At 40.9% G+C, this 20,324-nt stretch overlaps 2 long non-coding RNA genes and 3 other non-coding genes across 9 annotated transcripts in view; 2 read left to right on the forward strand and 3 right to left on the reverse strand.

The window, feature by feature from the left end:
* LOC129473590 (uncharacterized) lies at nucleotides 1-10,159 on the reverse strand. 3 transcript variants are annotated; one of them, XR_008654295.2, is made up of 5 exons: nucleotides 9,731-10,159; nucleotides 4,420-4,530; nucleotides 3,359-3,449; nucleotides 2,853-2,979; nucleotides 1-324 (listed from the first exon to the last, which is right to left on the reverse strand). It is a non-coding gene; the product is annotated as an uncharacterized lncRNA (long non-coding RNA). The 3 variants fall into 3 exon arrangements; XR_008654296.2 differs by lacking the exon at nucleotides 4,420-4,530; XR_010119142.1 differs by lacking the exons at nucleotides 1-324; nucleotides 2,853-2,979; nucleotides 3,359-3,449; nucleotides 4,420-4,530 and adding an exon at nucleotides 7,098-9,588.
* On the reverse strand, nucleotides 2,460-2,532 carry TRNAA-AGC (transfer RNA alanine (anticodon AGC)). Its single transcript has one exon. It is a non-coding gene; the product is annotated as a tRNA-Ala (tRNA).
* TRNAA-AGC (transfer RNA alanine (anticodon AGC)) lies at nucleotides 3,180-3,252 on the reverse strand. Its single transcript has one exon. It is a non-coding gene; the product is annotated as a tRNA-Ala (tRNA).
* LOC134735726 (uncharacterized) overlaps nucleotides 8,961-20,324 on the forward strand; it is a 24,548-nt gene continuing 13,184 nt past the window's right edge. Inside the window, exons 1-4 of one of the 3 annotated variants that reach the window (XR_010119149.1) lie at nucleotides 8,961-9,134; nucleotides 10,687-10,879; nucleotides 12,180-12,347; nucleotides 16,702-16,886. This is a non-coding gene — a long non-coding RNA (uncharacterized lncRNA). Of the gene's footprint in view, nucleotides 9,135-9,951; nucleotides 10,166-10,686; nucleotides 10,880-12,179; nucleotides 12,348-16,701; nucleotides 16,887-20,324 lie in introns of those variants that run through there. The other 2 variants (XR_010119148.1, XR_010119147.1) reach the window with 2 other exon arrangements.
* On the forward strand, nucleotides 10,189-10,262 carry TRNAI-AAU (transfer RNA isoleucine (anticodon AAU)). The gene has a single exon. It is a non-coding gene; the product is annotated as a tRNA-Ile (tRNA).

The following is a 20,324-nucleotide window of genomic DNA, read 5'->3' on the forward strand; positions in this document are numbered from 1 at the left end:
GAAATCAACATTTAGCTTTAATTTTTGATGCTACAAGACCCCTCTGGAGACAGTGTTCACGCAGTATCTGGAGAGTGTTGTTTAGGCTCCTGCTTCCTCACCCAGTCCCCTCCAACAATACTGTTGGTCCATTGTGCTTCCCACTGTCCTTAGTCCATCTCATCCATGAATAGGCCATCAGCTCCCCCAGACCAGCAGCGGTGGGCTTTCCTTTGAAATCTGGAGGGTCTGGAGGGCTGCACAAACTTCCCTTGACTTAGTTATCTCAGAGCATTGTGGTGGAAAAGAAACATCCCATGCAAGTGGACAGCACTAGGTTGTGAACTGGAAGGAAGGTTGGAAAGGAGAGATACCCATTACACATTTCGCTTTCTTGAACTCAGCAGCAGAGAGAATGATGAAATCAATAGCTTGAGAGAGCTAGGAAATTTTAGGGCCATGTTTGTATGTGTGTATGTACCTATTGTTAACAAATTGGTAATAGATCATAAATATATCTAATATTAACCTTTTTTCTGATTGTCACCCATACAAAAAAAATTTCTCCTAATTGCTGATTATAAATAATAAACTAAAATCTACAGATTTTTATGTTTTTTAAGACTCTTTTCATCCATAAAAGGTCCCTGGTCTTTCTTTTGTGGATATTATTTTTTAAAATTGATAGACATTATTTTTTAGAGAAGTTCTGGGTTTAAAGAAAAATTGATCAGAATAGATAGATTTTCCACAAACTCCATCACTCTCCCTCTCTTACGATTCCCCTATTATTAACATCTTGCATCAGTGTGGTGCATTTGTTACAACTGGTAAACCAATAATTATTAATACATTGTTGTTAACTGAAGTCCACAGTTTACATTACAGTTTGCTCTTTGTGTTATACATCCTGGGGTTTTTTTTTTTTTTTTTTTTTTTAACAAATGTGTAATGACATATATTTACCCTTATAGTATCATAAAGAGTTAATACCAGTTAATTGTTGAAGGAACTGGGCCTTTTATCCTTAGAAACACCTCTATGTTGTATTTATTTCATTGTATCTATTTCCTGCCCCTTGACATGTTTCTTAATCTACTCTATTTCTTGTAAACTGGTAGTTACAAGTAGAGGCTCATTTAGATTCAGCTTCAAATCTTTTAACAAGACAATCTGATAGGTGGGCTTGTGCACTTTCCATTGCTTCGCTTTATGAGGTACATAATGTCTGGTTCTCCAACTTTTAGTCACCAATATTAGCACTAATGTGTGGTTCACCTGCCATTCATAAATACATGTATATATAACTCATCTATTTATGTGTTGATAAATAAAATGATACACAAAAATTAGAAAATAACATTGAAAGAATGAACATAAAAGTAAACAAGAAGAGATTAATTCTCGAATGCACAGTTTAGAAAAGAATCAAAAGTATATCTTCCAGCTCCTTAGAATATAATGAAAATGGGGGCTTATAATGACATGTTTCTAAGGATTCTGTAGAAACTTCTTTCTCATTTTAAATTATACCTTTTAATACCCAAGTTACAAAGCATTAGAAGAAGTCAGTACATCAAATATAAGAAGTAAGAAAAAGAAGAAGCAGAAGCAGAAGAAGCAGAAGCAGAAGAAAGAAGAGGAAGAAGAAGAAGAAGAAGAAGAAGAAGAAGAAGAAGAAGAAGAAGAAGAAGAAGAAGAAGAAGAAGAAGAAGAAGAAAAAGAAGAGGCAGCAGTAGCCCAAAAGAAAACCAGAAAATAGAATGGTGAAGGAGACACAGGAATTAACTAGAAAATTGCAAAATCTGCTTGGTCATTTGAAAACAAATGGAAAATTATCAGTCAAATGTCGATAATAATAATAATAATAAGGGGATATGGAGAAAGCACAAAGAAAAACCGAACTACATTAGTGAATGCTACTATTAAGATTTTAGAAATGTGGCAGGATAATTTTTTTAAGTATTGCTTTGTGTTTGATCTCCCGGTTTCCTTATACTACCCACCTCATCTGTTCAAGGCAGTAACCGTATTTTATAGGACTTTAACTCTACACATGGTGATGAAGTGAGTTAAACACATTCTACACAGACCGTGTTTCGGTACTCAGGAAGCTCCCATTCTAGGGGAGAGAAAAACAAACCAATAATTCAAAGACATACTTTCCGGAGGAGACGATATTTGTGAAGATGTAATAGGAACTGAGAGATCGTGTGGGCATCATTTTAGCTGTACTTGTCTAAAGACGGGAAATTTGCACTGAGACCTGAGTACCTAGAAGCGCCAAACCTGCGGCAGGAGTGGCAAAGAAGGGAGGCTGGAAGCAGGGGCAACAAGACTCTTATACGGGGATCAATAAAACACGGGCTCTAGGGAGGCGGCAGGTTCCTCTGATCTTCTCCCAGGTAAGAAGCACCGATATCGTCAACAGGAGAAACAACGGGGAACACAGACTAAGAGACATAAACCAGACAAGAAACTGGAGAATGCGGGCGTCGATCCCGCTACCTCTCGCATGCTAAGCGAGCGCTCTACCGCCTGAGCTAATTCCCCACTGGGGAAACACTGCACCCCACCCATTTTCCTGGGTATTAGGAGCCTGCCGGTACTTTGGGTCGCCAAACCCCTGGCAGGACAAGATTGAGGGAGGAGCTTCTCAGATACTGCCTTGAGCAAAGTTCTATGAGCCTGACAGTGCGAAGAATAGGGATTTCCAAAGAAGATCATGAGGGAGACCTCTCTCCTCACTTTCCAATTTCGCCTTCTTCATCTCTCGGAAGTAGAGAGCACATTCCGGATGGAGAAGCACCACCCGGAACTGCCTGGCTTGCGGGCACAGCTATTCCAGCCCGCTCTAGAGTTGTGATCGTCACCTGCTCCTTGCCGGCACCGCCTCCCGGAAGTGGTGGGGCAGGTTCTCCCAGCCCCAGAGCTTCACGCCATATAGCCGCATCTTCAATAGCACTTCCCTCCTGTAGGACTCAGAAAGTGATGGAGAACCTTGGAGGAGTTGAGAAAGAGAAAGCTTGAGAATTTTCATCTCAATCTGTGGATTCATTCCTGAAGCACTTCTTCAGCACCAGGCACAGTGGATGAGGCCAATGATCCACATAGAAACTGCCACAACAATAACGAGTAATAGTACTGTGCAACTGTCGTCTAGGCCAGATACCATGGGTAGCCTAGGGATTAAAAGGAACTGGAGAATGCAGGTGTCGATCCTGCTACCTCTTGCATGCTAAGCAAGCGCTCTACCGCTTGAGCTAATCCCCCACACTACACTTGTCTTTTCTGCCAATTTTTATAACCGGGGCACAAATATCGTCCCATGTCCCACTTAAGTTTCCAGGTTTTCAAACACCTCCGGAAACTTCCCTACCAAGGCGAAGCCAGGAGTGAAGCTTCTGGGACACAGCCTCAGACCTGGAAGGCAGTGACCATCCTCTGCTTTTTCAATCTGAGTCGGGATCCTGAGAAAGAGAGAAAAGATCTCACTAGGAAAGCTCTAGTTCTAATCTGATTTCACTCTCCCATTAGATGAAAGAGAAGGAAGTACCGTCCCTAATTAGCAGTTACCTCAAATGCTCTGCTGAATGCATCACTTCTTAAGAACACAAACCTGGAAATAAACCCAAGTATCTTTTCATCGACTGATCCTTCAAGTAACTTATCTTTATCTAATATCTGTGTTACTAATTGTTTCTCCATTCAGGGGAGTTGAGATCTGTTGTTACCTATTAATCCTTGATAGATTTAATTTGCATTTTTGTACTGATTAATGTTGTTGAACATCTTTTAGAGTGCCTATTGACATATAAGCATCTTATTTTGTGAAATGCCTGCTCAAGGTTTTTCCCCTTATCCTTATTGAGTGTTTGTATCACTGAGTTCTAAAATGTGTTTTATATTCTCCGTAAAAGTCCTTTGTTATATATATGTGTATCTATAACACATATGATGTATAACAACTATGTGTGCACATAAAATATATTAAATTTCTTTTCAAGTCTATGTCTTGCCTTTTCATTTTCTTAATACTGTCTTTCAAAGAAAAACATTTTAATATTTTATAAAATCCAATGTATCTTTTTTTGTAAGGGCTCGTGCTTTTCTGGTCCCTTCTGAAAAAGCTTTGGCTACATCAAATATGTGTAGACTTCTTTTCTTCTTTTCTTCTACAAGTTTGGTATCTTTAACGTTAAGCTTTACGTATATAAACCATTTTGATTTAATTGTTGTATAGGATGTGAGGTAAGGGTAGGGAATCATTTTTTCCATACTCAGTTGCCTGGGACCATTTGTTTAAAAAACTCATTAAATAACATTTTACCTCTGTCATAAATCAGTTGACCACATACGTTGGTCTATTTCTGGACTATCTATTCTATTCCATCAATCTGTGTAAGTATCCTTGAGACAATACCACATTATTTTGATTACCTTAGCTTTATAATAAGTCTTGACATCACTTGGTGTAAGTCCTCCAACTTTGTTTTTCTTTTCCTAATTATTTAGGTTACTCTAGGTCCTTCAGAATAAGCTTGTCAATTTCTGTAAAAACAAACAAACAAACAAAACAAAACAAAACAAAATCTCCTGCTGGGATATTTGTTGGGATTGTAGTAAATCTATAGATCAACTCAGAGGAAAAAAAAAGATATCTTAATAATATTACATTTTTCAATCTGTCAATATGGCAAACACCACCAATTATTCAGGTTTTCCTGAGTTTTTCTCAGCCATCTTTTGTAGATTTCTAGGTACAAGTCTTGTGCACATTGACAAGTCTATCTCTAAATATTTCATTTGTTTTAAACCTATTGAAAATGGTAATTTGATTTTGCATTTTTGTTGATGCTAGTACATAGAAATACAATTAATTTTTGTATATTGTAATCTGTGACATAGCTGCATTTACTTATAATGCTTGTTTTTGTAGATGCATTAGGATTTTTTGTGTATCTGATCATGTTGTGTGCAAATGAATATATTTTTCTTATTCTAAAGTGAGTATGCCATTTATTCTTCATTCATGCGTTCCTTACTTTCTGGCACTAGCTAGGACTTTCAGTAAAATGTAGAAGAAGTAAGAACAGATATTTTGCACTTTTCTCCAATATTAAAGGGTACATATTTATTGTTCCACTATTAACTATGTTGCTAGTTGTAGGAATTTCTTAAATGCCCATTATTCATCTGAGGAATTTTCCTTCTATTCTTAGTTTACTGAGATATTTTTTAAACACCACGAATGAATGGCAAATTTGGTCCAATATTTCTTCTGCATCTAGTGAGATGATTACGTGTGTTTTTTGTTTTGTTAATGTGGTATGTTACATTTAATTGACTTTTCAGTGCTTAACTAATTTTTTATTCCCAAGGCAATCTCCCCTAACTCATGGTGCATTATGCTTTATACATAACGCTGGATTCAATTTGTTAATATTTTAATTCAGTATCTGTTGGTAAATATGTCAGAGAAGGGTCTCCAAGTGTGGAACGCGCCGCTTTCACAGCTCAAAGAAACATGGTGAGCACAGTGCTCCCTTCTAAGTGTCGGGAGCTTCCGAGATGCAACAGTGAGTCTTTACTTTGGAGGAAATGTCTCAGAATTTCACAGATCCTAAAAACTTTCATTCACGAACCAGGTCGATGAATGGTTTCTGTGTTTCTATCCCACCCTCTGGAGCATGCGGGGCTTAACAAAATCTGCAACTTATTTGACACTTCTTGCTCATTGAAGATTTAAATGATACTATCAATACAGTGTACTAATGTTTTGCTGATAGTCCGGACAGTTCAATTCTCTTTGGAGTAGATTATGAAAAATTGGGGGACTTGATATACCTCTGGAGTAAGAACATAAACGCATACTTTTGTCTATACCATGGGAATATGAACTGTTTCTGTTCTTTCTTCCTGAGAGCAATAGAAAAAAATGCATTCCCCAAATCAAAGACTGCATGCCAAAGACCATGCAATTTTTGCTTCTATGTTCATATTGTTTATAACATGATTAATTTATTAACTTTACATTCCAATTCTATTTTCTTATGTAGTCAAGTAAAAAGTGTTAATTATGATAAATTCTGCACTATGGCACTGCTAATATTGCAACCTATATTTCAGACTTCGTTTTAGCGACAGAAGAAAGAATACCCTCATCAATTTGTCATGTCTTCGGAAGAAGGGACGTGGGTTTGTAGTGGAAGTCATGACTTTTTCCGCCTGAATATTAATTAGCAGAAGCATGTTCCATTTCTTTATATAGACCCACTCTTAGAATCAAGGGGAACTGAGTGAAAAAGATACTTGCCTTTATATTTCTCTTATCAAACTAACCATTCTTGAATCTACCCTTATCACTTTTCTCCCAGGACCTCCTAGTGGAAGAAACTGTGAAAATGGCTGGTGTCACTTCAGACGCAAAAGGAAAAGTGGCACATCATGTTCAGAATCTGATTAAACAGAGTGTCAGTAATTATTACCTCTGCTTAAAGGATTCAGAGCTGAGTGTGTTCAGCTACCTCCCTGACTAATGGCATCATGCAGGTGTACTTAGAAGTAAATTTAAAACTCCCCCTTACTTTAGGATCACAAATCTCCTAGAGTAATCGCAGGAGTGATTGGGAAAGAGCAGTCTACCCTGAGGAGGTCAGATGGAGATCAAGTGAATCCTGTAGAATAGAAGTAGTGTCATATGACAAAAATGCAAATCCAACACTACTACGTCTTGGATTTCTTCTTTGTTTCCTTGATTAATTTTCTTGCTTCCCTCCAAAAATCATAGCATAAAGCAAATTGGTGTTCTACCTATTGCTTTCCACTTTACTCAGCTTTCATCTGGTGTCTGTGTGATTATGTCTCCATTAGAGACTGAGACCTGTTATTACCTATTACATCCCTTCATTCCAGGATGTGGAACTAATTAGATAAGTTTCACATCGTTGAATTTAGTGGTTATTTTAGAGGTAATTAGATAGTTAAATTTAACACTTTTGGCTCCACATAATGATGGAGTGCAAACATCTATTTATTTATAAATATCCATAGACAGGGATCAGAATCAACATTTAGAAGACCCACTCCCTCAAAAAAAAGGCGACCAAGAAAACGAATTGATTCCACTACCTTGGATTTATTAAATTTGCTGAGCAAAGAGCCCCGCCTCTATGGAGTCCCAGTACCGCCTAAAACAAGGGTGAGTCAGAGACCAGAATTTAAAGGGTTTGGGGACTGGAGCTATTCATAGGACAGTTTTAGGGGGAAAGTTAGTAAGGTCCTTCTCAGGAGGGACTGGACAGAATTTCTTTTCTCTTCTTTCCTTTCTTTTTTTTTTTTTTTGAGACGGAGTCTTGCTCTGTCGTCCCGGCTGGAGTGCAGTGGCGCGATCTCGGCTCACTGCAAGCTCCGCCTCCCGGGTTCAAGCCATTCTTCTGCCTCAGCCTCCCGAGTAGCTGGGACAACAGGCGCCCGCCACCTCGCCCGGCTAATTTTTTTTTGTATTTTTAGTAGAGACGGAGTTTCACCGTGTTAGCCAGGATGGTCTCGATCTCCTGACCTTGTGATCCGCCCGCCGCGGCCTCCGAAAGTGCTGGGATTACAGACGTGAGCCACCGCGCACGGCCAGAATTTCTAAACGAGGCGAATCATAGGTTTATTCAGTGGAACTTAGCTGCTGGAACATGAAGATCTGCGCAGAGTTGCTGGATCCGTTTGGCTTTGGTCTTATCTTGGATCATCGGGTCTGAGTAAGCTGGTGTTAAAACAATTTGAGCTTAGTGTGGCATGGCAGGGTTTGTAGACTTGTCCTGTGCTGCAAGTCACAGGGCTTTTGCAACTTCTCTGTTTGTTCATTTCTCAATTTGCCCTCTTTCCTCACCAACAGGACTGCCCAAGAGATCAACTTACAGTATAGCTACTGGAACTTAGCTCTGAAAAGGCCCTCTGCAAATCTAGAACAGTTGCTTTTTTTTTTCCAAATAAGAAAGTTGAGGAGCAAAACGACGTGTCTAACGTCACACATTGAGCTAAAGACAGATGGGATCTGACATGCGTTTGTCAGTAACAGTGCTAGCACAAATACAACTCTTGTTAAAATCGTAGGGATTTTGTGTCGTGAGACACTGAGGACTCAGCTGATCTCGGTGTTCAGTTGTGCGTGGTTTTGGATTTGCGCCTCGCCCTTGGGCAAGTGCAGAATCCTGGGGTTATACAAAGCGCATGACAGTTAACCCCTTTGTCCCAGTCCGCAGAATGAGAGCTCAGAGCCCGGCCACGGGAAGTTGGGTTATATAGGCAGGAAAATCAAGGAACCCAGGTATGAGCAGCGGCGTTTGTGACGCGGAGAGAGCTCCTATCCCTGCCGTCCGTCTACGTCTCAGGCTTGGCCCCTGGCGTGCAGAAAACCGCATCTCCCGAAATCCCAGAAAGTAAACGTCGCCCAGGTACTCGCTCTCTTGTCATTCTCCGGGACGTAAAAGACTCAGGGTCTCTTCACGGATCACCGAAACCGCCTTCTCCGAGGCCTCCAGGGTGACTAAAGAGAGGGTGGGTGTTCTGTGTTCTCCCGCCGGTGTGTTCCTCTTCACGTCCAGCCGCTTGTGTCCGTGCCCGCTAGGGTCTCGGGAGTTTTTATAGGCACAGGATGGGGGCGTGGCGGGCCAGGGTGGTCTTGGGAAATGCAACATTTGGGCGCGGAGGAAGGAGAGCCCGTCCTCACCTAGGTCCATGGGCACAGGCCCGGCGGTGGAGCCCTGCTCCCCTCCCGTGTCAGTACCGCGGTTAGTGCTCTGCTTTACGGCCGCAGCAATCTCAGACACTTTCGGAGCGTGTTTTTTTTTCTTGTCCTTTCGCTCCCCTTTTCGGGCGCCAGCTTTCAAACCAGACCAAAAGTGTGTTTTTCCCCCATTATCTCCCAGCCTTCTTTCCTTTTCGCCTCTACTCAAGGCTGTGTCCACAATTAAGCTTTCAGGAGGAGGAGGCCTCCAGCTGCCTCAAGGAAGGGCATTTCTCGCAATGCAAAGTGCGGAAGAGGGGAGCCATACCGAGTGAAGGATTAACCAGAGTCGGTTTGCATAGAGGCGGCAATGGATAGAATTTCAGAAATGAGGCGGAAAGACAGGCCAGCCCCGCGAAAGATGGATTGGAGAGAGGTGAGAATCTAGTTCAAAAGCCGGGAGAAGGAACAGGACATTAGCACAATAGTCTAGGCAGAGAGGTGGACCATCTGTAATACGGCAAGGGGGTTGGTTGAGACTTCCTTTATTCAATTATTCGAAACTTACCTATTGAGCTATTTATTAGTCCCTGGGTACTGTGGGTGTTCCTGCGTATTCAACCACCTTGTCGACGCTGCAAGACGCGGCCCCATTTACCCAGGACCCAAAGAACTTCCAAAAATGAATCCGAGGAACAGCTGTTTCTCCACTGGAGAAGTGGGCAGCCAGGCGGAAACACGCAGGGAAATAGTTCTCTTTGGGACAGCAGGCATCAACCTCGTAAGACCCAGCGATCAGCAGGGCTCCCGGAGAGTGTTTCTTAATCTAAAGGTCATGAGTCGGGCTTCAAAGTTGTCTTGTCGTGCGTAAAATACCAATGGACTTATACCTGTTTCATCGAGAAGGAACACAATGCGAACACAAAGACTGTAATGGAAAGTATTTCTCTAAAGTGTCCTTTTCAGATAGAAATATGAGAGTGTTTTCCTGAGTTTGCTAAAAATGGGGTGGGGTAGGGATCAAATACTCACTTTTGGGAAACATGGGCGAATACAGTGGGAATCGTGCTAGAAGTTACGAGCAGAGGAGCCTGGGTGGAGACTTATATTGGCCTTGACGTCCCGTGGAAAGGAACTGGCGGTAATTCCTTCCGTTTTCCGTCAGTTTCTTCACGGGTCGCTCAGAAGCTACGGAAGCAAAGTAGAAAGGAGTGATACGGACAGGCCACAGTACCGGCGGACAGTGATGGCGTCACTAAAACCCCTTGTCATGAAACACTGAAGCAGGTGACATTTGAACTTTCCTTCCGCAGAATTGTATTTTAACTGAAATTTCAGGGTTAGAAGAAATTTGCCGAGGATCCTAAACAGGTCAGCAAAGATCGTAGGTTCTTTCCAGCTCCAAGAACTTCAGAAAAGTTTCTTAGGTGATTGGAATAACGTTCGCCGTTAAACTTCTCAAGAGAGGTAAGGTCCCTCGCTCCCAGCGGGGCCGGTTAGCTCAGTTGGTTAGAGCGTGGTGCTAATAACGCCAAGGTCGCGGGTTCGATCCCCGTACTGGCCACACGTGGCTTTTTCGTGTTTATCTTACAGTAGTAATTGTGTGCAGTGATATCGAAAGTCACGGGAAACAAGAAAGTAAATGGATATATACCGAGAAATCTTGATGGGACGTAGTTCGCCGAATCGTAGGGTTGTTTTGCAGTTTAGTGTTCCTGCCAGAGCAGATGATGAAGAGAGCTGAGATCCCAGAAGGAAATTGAAATCCGGGAGGAACGCGAAAAACAGAGACGGAAACAAGGACCTGGGCTCTTCATTCTTTTACGATTTCCAAAGTGTACAAATCTTTCCCTGTCGTGACTAACTCCTGATACGGGCTTTCCTAACTGTGCATCTGCTTACTTCCCGCAGACCTGTCCTTGGCTTGTGCAGGGTAAGTAAAGCCTCTCAAGAATTCCCATTTTTCATTTCTGTTTCCTCTCTTTTAGCTTCCCACACTCAACTCTAGAGATACTGGACTTAAGGAAATGTCCCCATGGAACGCTGAGCCTTTCATCTCCTCTTTGCTCGTCTCACGGCTTTGTTAGACACGAAACCATCTTCTGGAAAATGTCTTCCCTGACACCTCTCCTAGTTTTCTGAGTTTGGGTTGCTTTCCTCCCAGCACTCACGGAGATCCAGGTACACGTTTGTTTCAGCGGCATTCACCATGTTGGGATTGTCTGTTGCTTGGCCATCTTCTCCATGAGATCATAAGCTTCTTGGGGGTAGGATGCTTATTGCTAAATACTTTTAAAAGTCTGCACGAGCCAATGAAGAGTGAAGGATAGGTGTGCAGGCATGATGGAAAGAGTGTCTTGTGGTCCAAATGGGCTTCACGGGTCTGTAGAATCCATGCTATCCCAACATAGTGCATTTTGGTCAGATGAACAATAGGCGACACTATCTGGTGATTGGTTCCATTTCACTGAATGTACCTCTAAGGCTCTGAGTGGCTCTATATGCCCCTAGGATTGGACAGTGGTAAAGGACAGAGCATGCGCAATAGATCCAAAGTCAGGAAAGCTCTGAAGTGTTAAACTTTGCTGAGGCTGAGAGACAGGAATGAACCCTCTTCCGCGATGGGAATTTCTACTCCACTGATCGACAGTAAATAAAACAGTGAACCAATGCACTTCAAACCTGTATTTTCTATTACATTAATGTGATTGGTTTTGACATTTTCAAAATTCAAGTGATCAGAATGATTTAGAACTAATGTTTACAAAACTATAATTTAGGAACTCCTTAGCTGTAAGCAGAGACATACACACACAGAATAAAGAGAGTGATATGCCCTTTACTTCAGTGTCATGTATGACACTGGGGTAATAATACTTGGGGAAGCTGAAAAACTATATTGACCGACTTACGTAAAATTAAGAAACACTCAGTATAATTCCTAGCACATAGTGCTGAAAACCTCCTTGTATGTGGAACATTGTTCACCTTTAAGGAAAATGCTTTCAAGGTCTGAGGAGAGATATTAACGCATTTCTGTTGCTACTGGCTGTTTTGCTCATGTAGTTGTAGCAACAAGCTTCTGTGAACATAAAAGTGAAATAACGCTTAAAAAACAAAATAGATGGTGGAGGAACACAATAGGGATGCATAGCAAGGTATGATTTTCTAGGCAAAAATTGAGTTGTACAAAAGAATGTAGTAAAGGATTTATGCCTGATTCTTTTTTGTATTCCCTTTGAAGCTTATTTAGCTTATATTCCAAGGCCTCAATGGTCATTCTTCTCCCAACAAGACTGTTTCTCTGTACCACGAACATTCTGGTCAGATTCTCTGCTTAAGCATCTTGACCTCTTGAGCACTCATCTTTGTACTGAGACCCCGATATATGCCCAAATGATGCCCTTCCATAGGAAGGTTTCTTGTTTCGCCCAAAGAGCAATCAATTTTTCAAGCAATTTAGGGCTCTTTCCTCACCCAGGGTCTATGTGAAACCTTAGAGGGAAGCCTGTTCTTTCCAGGAAAAGAATCCCGGTGGGTTCTAACCTCAACCTGTAAATCCACTAAGCAAGCTCCTACTGAACACCTATGATGCAAGCTCAATCCAAGAGGCCAGCAGTCCGCAGGGGGAAGGCAACCAAAGCAAGAGGTAATGCTTATGCTTACCGAGCAGTTCTTATTGATCAGATCCCTCTCTAGGTGCTGGGATCCAGCCAGAGAATCCCACAGTCCTCATTTCCCACGTGAAGAAAGACGATTGAAGGAAGGAGCAGGAGTGGGGAGGGGGGAGGGGGTGGAGGGTGGGTAAAGGATGTCTTCAAGGTGACAACTTCTCAGATTCCGCTCCCAAGAGCTTCTGAATGGGCCATCTCCACACTCCCAAGTCCCTTACTGCCTATGGATTCCTTCCCAGTAGACATTGTCACATAACATCTTAGGTATTTTTCTTGTTTGCTTCTGATCTGTTTCTCCTCACCCCTATCAACTAGAAAGTAGTTTCACAAAGGTGAAGAATATATGCGTTTTTTCACTGTTGAACGGCTGTACCCCGAACAGTCTCTTAACAAGATATGTGCTCGAGAAATACATGTAAGATAAAAGAATAAATGACTTCACCCACTCACCTCATAATTACAATTGGGTAACCTTGAGAGCAGGAAGTTGGACGAAAAATTTCCCGTTTCTTCCATCAGCTAGTGAGAAAGACCAATTATATGATATAGCTTACAGTTCCTTCTGTAATCTATATCCCTTTACCATTCATTTTACTCAAACCACTGAGAAGCCAAAACAAACAAACAAACAAACAAAACACCAAAAAACCTAAATCACTTTTCCATTCTAAGCTAATGTTGAGTCAGTCTTCAAATTGTTATCTCATAGCATTTGCATTTCATTATTTAGTGCACCCATTTTGTTTCCCTCAACTGAAATAGCAGCAAAAACTGTATCCTCTCTGATGTTCAAACTCAAAACCTTCAGATTAGGAGATTCATGAGTGGCCTGCTGCAGAAAGAGGGCGGTTCTCACCCAAGAGTTGACATCCCACATGCTATTTTCCCAAGCACTGCTGCTTTATCAGTTCCTAACTTTCAAAGAACACAATCAGTGGTGCTTGGAAATCACTCTTTATCAGCCAATCCTGCACCCAAAGAATTTTATCCTCAGGACAGGTGGAATCTACCCATTTCTAGTATTCACCTAACAAGGCGACCATCTTGAGGCAAGAGGCCAAGAACAATTGTACCTGTTTTGCTGACTTTTTTCCTCTTGTGGCCCAGTGATCTGACTTCTCCCTCCTTCAGAGATCTTAGTCACTCTTACACCTCCTATGGTCTCCTTTTTTGAAAAGACACACAGGACTTGTTCAGTCCATAATAGTTCACTGACTGACCAACTGAACGAATGAAGGAATGAAAAAATAGTCTTTAAGGGTGTCTCCTGTCCATACTACTGTGTCTTACTCTCTATCTCCACTTGCATCTACATGACTGGAGACAATCCTGCTACAAAAAGCGTAAAGCAAATCTTGTATGCCATTAATTATACTAAGAGATTTATTGAATTTACTTCATATAGTCCAATAGAGTTTCACCAACAAAACTATGTGTCCTAATCTGCACTTTCTAGAAGTAATGGAACCTCAGAGAAGTTTTGTTTCCAAGGTGCCAGAGCTGCTAAGTGTCAAAGCTTGAACTGAGAAGATGTTTTAGATTTTAAAACGTGATTCTTTCTCTGCTCCAGTTCACAGTCTTACTCCCTACTCCTCTCCACAGCACCCCATTCATTCACACACCAAATATCTCATTCCCCAAATCCCCTTCACTCACCTTTTGGGCTTTGTTTCCAAGTCAACTTTTGACACATTTTTCTCCTTCAAGCCCCACATCCAGTGATTTGTCAAATAGTAAACATTATTCCTGCACAACGTTTTTGAATCTGTCAATTCCTTTCCATTGATTCAGTACACATTCACAGGGAAGATGCTCTGTGTCAGACACTGTAGTAAGTGCAGGAGATTCTAAAGATTCAAGCAGCCCAGACCTCAAGAGAAGGCAGGACAAATATGGAGAAGGGAAGATCCACGTCCAGTTTTACGATTTCAGTCTCTGTGTCGTGTCATTTACAGCTAAATAACCCTTCCAAAAATGTCAGTTTCGATATATCACTCTTTTGCACTCTGAACATTCCTGATTTCCTAGTTATAACATGATCTTGTTTTTCTTTTAATTTTTTTCTCTTCTTTCTACCCAAATTGTGATTTTGCTTTAGAAAGTTGATTGATTAGATCCATTGCTGTATGGATGTTGTTCAGTTCTCAAATGTGTTTACTGATTTATTGTCTACTGGATCTATCAGTTACTGAGAGGGGAGTGTTAATGTCTGCAAATGTAATCGGATTTTTCTATTTTTATCTGGATTATCCAATTTTGCTTACAGGTTTTGAAGCCCTGTGTCCTTATATGCATTTGGGACATTATTTCTCTGGTGTGTTGACACCTCTAATTGTGTAACAGCCCCCTTTATCCCTGGAAGTTTTCCACAATTTAAAATCTGGTTTGTCTGATTTGAATATATCCACCACAGCTTTCTTTGAGTAATGCCTAAATGACATATCTTTTCCCATTCTTTACTTTCAATATGCTGTATAACTTTTAATCTCACATATAAGTATATTACTAGTGACTTTCCTATAGTCAGCATATTCATTTATAATACATTCTGACAATTTCTGGTTTTCAATTCACTGTTTCAGATCATTTACATTTAATGTTCTTATAGATAAGTTTTTAGATAGATCTGTTGTTTTTCTTTTTGAGATGGAGTCTTGTTCTTGTCACCCAGGCTGGAGTGCAATGGTGCAATCTCCCCTCACTGCAACCTCTGCCTCCCGGGTTCAAGTGATTCTCCTGTCTCAGCCTCCCAAGTAGCTGGGATTACAGGCACCCGGCCCCATGCCTGGCTAATTTTTTGTATTTTTGGTAGAGACAGGGTTTCACCATGTTGGCCAGGCTTGTCTCAAACTCCTGACCTCAGGTGATCCACCCGCCTCGGCCTCCCAAAGTGCTGGGATTACAGGCGTGAGACCCCATGCCCAGCCGATAGATCTACTTTTTAATAATTTATTAATCATTTGCTCCCCTTGTCTTAATTCTTCTATGTTCTTCTTCCTAGTTTATTTTGGTTTATTTAAATCTGGTTCCTAAGTGGTCTAGAGATCACCATATACATATATAACCTTTCGCAGTATACGTAGAATCAATATTTTACCATTCTAGTTGAGTATAGAAACTTCATCAGCAGTTAGGCCCTTTACCTTTACCCTTTTATGTTATGTATGTAGTACATCCAGATACAATGACAACTGCATCAGATAAAGTTACAATTTTTGCTTTCAATCATGAAACATACCTTAAGGAACTCAAGAGAAGAATAATTGTCTGTTATGTCTACCCAGACATTTTCTATTTCTGCTTTCGCTCCTTTACTGATGGTGTCCTGTTTCCTTCTGGTATCATTTTTCTCATCTTAAATCTTTGCTAATTCTTGTCCAGCAGTTCTACTAGCAATGAATTCTCTCAGTTTACCTTCCTGTGAGAGTGTATTTATTTACCTTTAGTCTGAAAGATATTTTTGCTCCACATAGCATTCTGGGTTGACAGGTCTTTTCTTTCGGTATTTAGTAAATGTTTCTCTTGGGCCCCTATGGTTTCTGATGAGAAGTCCACAGAAGTCCATTCAAGTGGCAGTTTCCCTTTTATTTTCATTTGTCTGCCTTCAAGATTTTTACGGTTTTCCTTAGTTTTCAACAGTTTGATTATGATGTGTCTGGGTATGGATTTCTCTGGGTTTAACCTGCTTGACATTTATTGAACTTGTAAAGTCTTTTGATAAACTTGATACGTTTTCAGCCTTTAATTCTTCAAAGTTTTCTTTCTGGAGGACCTCCCTCTCTTCTTCCTGCAGGATTACAAGGATGTAAGTGTTAGATTTTTGTTATTTTTCTGTTTGTCCCGGATGCTCTCTTCATTTGCAAAAACACTCCTTTTTCTCTATTGTTCAGGTTAGGTTGGTACTTTTGCTCTGTTTTCAAGTTCATTGATTTTATTCTGAGTGTCTCAATTTTGTTATTGAAATAACCCACTGAAGCTTTTTTTCTCCTAATAGTTTTGATGAATACATTTTTTAATTTTTAAGTTTAAGATCAGTGTTTAGAGCTTCCAGATACTTGCTAAGACTTCCCAACTTTCCATTCACTTCAAGAGTGTTATCCCTTCATTCATGGAGCATTGTTATCATAACTGTTTAAAAGTATGTGTCAGATGATTGTAACATCTGTGTCTTCTCAGTATTGTTATTTGAGGATTCTCTTTGCCAAGTGAATTAAGATTGTCCTGGTTCTTCATATGCTGAATATTTTGGGGTTGTACTTTGCAATATGTGATGAGACACTGTGTCTTGTTGAAATCTTAAAGATAATATTGCTGTTTTTGTTTTTGCAGGCACGTGATTGCCTCGTGTTCAAGTTCCAATAACCAGCCAGGCTTGTGTGTTGTAGTTTCAAAGTCAATTCTATTTTCAAAGCCTTAACACTGCTATTCAGAGACTCTGGAGTGTGTGCAACCCAGTGGCCAGTGAAGACTGGAAAGTAGGCTGTCACTTAGTTCGATTCTCAGACTCTTTTTAGGTAAGTTGTCTTTGATCAGAGCTACTTATTCACAGCTCACAGGCGCATCCAGGAGTTCACATACAACTTGACAAGTTTGCTCTCCACAGTGTCTTTCCTGGTTACTTGGCAACTCCTAGTTTCGGTCTCCTGATCAGAAAGCTGGGGCTGTATTTACCCGAGTGGCTCTGCCCTGCACTTTCCATAATTATGCTGCATTTAGGACCAAGCTGCAGGAGGAAACAGGGAGAATAGGCGCAACTGGATATGTCCCTTTTTATCACAGCTCCTCAAAGAAACCGAAAACTAATTACACATCGATAGATGTATACTATACCACATAGCAGTAGAATCTTGGTCAACCCCGTATTGTTGCTGCCTTTACATAATGAGCCAAAGAAGTGTCCAGGCTGCTACTGAGATCAGTGTCTAACGTATTGTTTTCTGAGATCGGTGTTTAATACATATTTTTTTCCATTGTAACCTGGAGACCTGAGGTCCGACTAGTAAAACCTGGAGAATGTGGGCATCAATCCCACTACCTCTCACATGCTAAGTGAGCACTCGACCACTTGAGCTACCTCTTCATCTCACAGCATCTTTTTTCATCCGTTGTGGGCAGTCTAGATCACACGCGACTTCAAGGCCTTCACCGCGAAAGCAGGGCTCCACTAAGAGCAGATCTTCTCATTGATGGCCCAGTGCAAGAGTGCAGTGGCTACTTATTCTCTGCGAGGAAGGAGGAGAAAAGGGAACAAAGAGAAAGTCACAAAGGGAAAACTCTGGTGTTGCCAAAATGTCAAGTTTCACATATTCTGAGACGGAAAATGACATGTCCCACAGAAGGACTCTGCCCAGCTAATGTGTCACAGATATCTCAGGATGCTTAAATGATTTTTTTAAAAGAAAAGGGATGGCATTGTCACTTGCTTCTTGTAACTGAGGCTGTGGGATGGTGCAGATTTCTGGAAGGCAAAGAGCTCCTGCTTTTTTCACACCGAGGGACCTTCAGGAGTGAGGCCAGTGTGCCGAGCACTACACTAGGAAATCCCTGGAGAGTGTTTTTCTTACTTACATCTGAGACATGTGTTGTCTTCTTGCTAAGGTGTGTCAGGTAAAAGTTACATATCCAACTGCATGGCAGAACAATAATAACCAAAAAATGCAGATAAGAGGCATAAAGAATAAGAGACCAAGATCATATCAGAGTGAACGAATAAAAAAAATACATTCAGCAATGCAGAGAAAGAGTGGACATAGGGTGGAGAAAACCTAGGGTAGGTATAGGGTGGAATGTTTGTAGGAATTCCTGTGTAAAGAAATATGCCTGTTCAATTTAAGTGGAGTGTGTGTGTGTGTGTGTGTGTGTGTGTGTGTGTGTGTAAAATACACACAGAGGGAAGTAGTGATTGAAAAGCCTGGATGCTTGGAGATATGTTGGGAGAATATTATGAAAGCTAAAGACTCATTGAAAAAATTCCAGGTAGAAATGCAGCATTTTAGGGAGAGGTTTTTAGTTTTAAATGTCAAAGAACTTGAAAATGGAAAAACTGGATCTGGGGAGAAAGAGAAAGAAGCCGTAAAGATATTAAAGGATTGAGATGTATCCACGTTTACTATGTCAGTTCCTGAGGTGAACAGCATGAGTCTTTCTGCAGCTTCAATCCCCTTCACACTTCATGGTGAAGAAAACATCCTCCATGAACACCATAGCATGGATAAAGAGGGAGGTGAGTAAAACAGAAGAAAAAGATTCTGGAGAGTTTATGCAGGAAGGATCTACAGTATTTGTCAAGACATTGGGTGGAGAGATTTGAGGGAGAGGAGACAAAGGCACTGGCAAGTCTTGAGCCCAGTGTGGCAGATACAGAAGAGATTTTGAATTCATATCTGATCGATGCAAGAATAAATCCACTCATTTATCTGTATTTGGTAAATGAATGAATGTTACATTAGTGAGCTGGTGTGAAGAAAACAGATGATAAGACTATGTGCTAGAATAAAGCAAGAGCTTGTGATTTTTTTATTGAGAAAGAAATCTGCTTTCCATATCTGGTTTCCCTCTTTAAAGTTATGTGATCTAAGGAAAATGGTTTAACTGCTCTGAGCTTCAGTGTCATCTGTAACACTGGGGTAATAATACTTGGGGAAGCTGAAAAACTGTATCAACCAACTTACATAAAAATTAATAAACAGTCAGTATAGTTTCTAGCACATAGAGCTGAAAAATTCTTGAACGTGGATTATTGTTCACCTTTAAGGAAAATGCTCTCAAGGTCTAAGGAGAGATATCAGTGCAGTTTTGTTGCCATTGGCTGATTTGCTCATTTATTTTGTAGCAACAAGCTTCTGTGATGGTAAAAGTGAAATAAAATTTATAAAGTAAAATAGATGGTGGAGAAACACAATAGGGATGCATAGTAAGGTATGATTTTCTAGGCAAAATGGATCTGTACAAAAGAATGTAGTAGTAAAGGATTTGTGCCTGATTCTTGTTGTATTATTTTTGAATCTCATTTAGGCTGTATTCTAATTCCCCAGTTGTTGTGATCCTTCTCCCAACAAGATTATTTCTTTGCACCGTGAACATTCTGGTCAGATTCTCTGCTTAACCATCTTGACCACGTGAGCACTCATCTTTGTACTCAGACCCTGATATATGCCCAAATGATGCCCTTCCATAGTGGCGCTTCTTGCTTTGCCCAAAGAGCATTCAATTTTTCAAGCCATTTAGGGCCCTTTCCTCACCCGGGGTCTATATGAAACCTTAGAGGGAAGCCTGTTCTTTCCAGGAAGAGAATCCTGGTGGGTTCTAACCTCAACCTGTAAATCCACTAAGCAAGCTCCTACTGAACACGTATGATGCAAGCTCAATCCAAGAGGCCAGGGAGAAGGCAACCAAAGCAGTAGGTAATGCTTACTGAGCAGTTCCTATTGCCCAGATCCATCTCTAGGTGCTGAGATCCAGCCAGAGAATCCTAGAGTCCTCAGTTCCCATGTAAAGAAAGACTATTGGAAGAAAGGGAAGCTAAGTGATATCTTCAAGGTGACAATTTCCCTGATTCTTCTGCTGAAAAGTGAATGTGTCACCTCCACACTGCCGAGTCCTTTACTGCCTAATGAGTCCCTCCCAGTAGATAACATCACATGACTTCTTGTTTATTTTTCTTTTTTGCTTCCTGTCTGTTTTCTCCCCACTCCCCCCAACATTGACATAGTATCACAAAGGTGACAATATCTGCATTTTATTCACTGTGAATTGCTATACCCAAAACAGTCTCTTAACAAGATACGTGTTGAGAACTATCTGTTGGATGATTAAAAGAATAAAAGACTTCACCCACCCCACCCCGTAATTATGGTTGGATGACCTTCAGAGCAGGCAATTGGAAGTGAAATTTCCCCTGCTTCCCCTGTCAGCTAGAGAGGTAGACATATGACATAGCTTGAAGTTTCCTG

This window comes from Symphalangus syndactylus, chromosome 23, assembly GCF_028878055.3.
Source record: "Symphalangus syndactylus isolate Jambi chromosome 23, NHGRI_mSymSyn1-v2.1_pri, whole genome shotgun sequence".
In the NCBI taxonomy this organism is placed as follows: Eukaryota; Metazoa; Chordata; class Mammalia; order Primates; family Hylobatidae; genus Symphalangus; species Symphalangus syndactylus.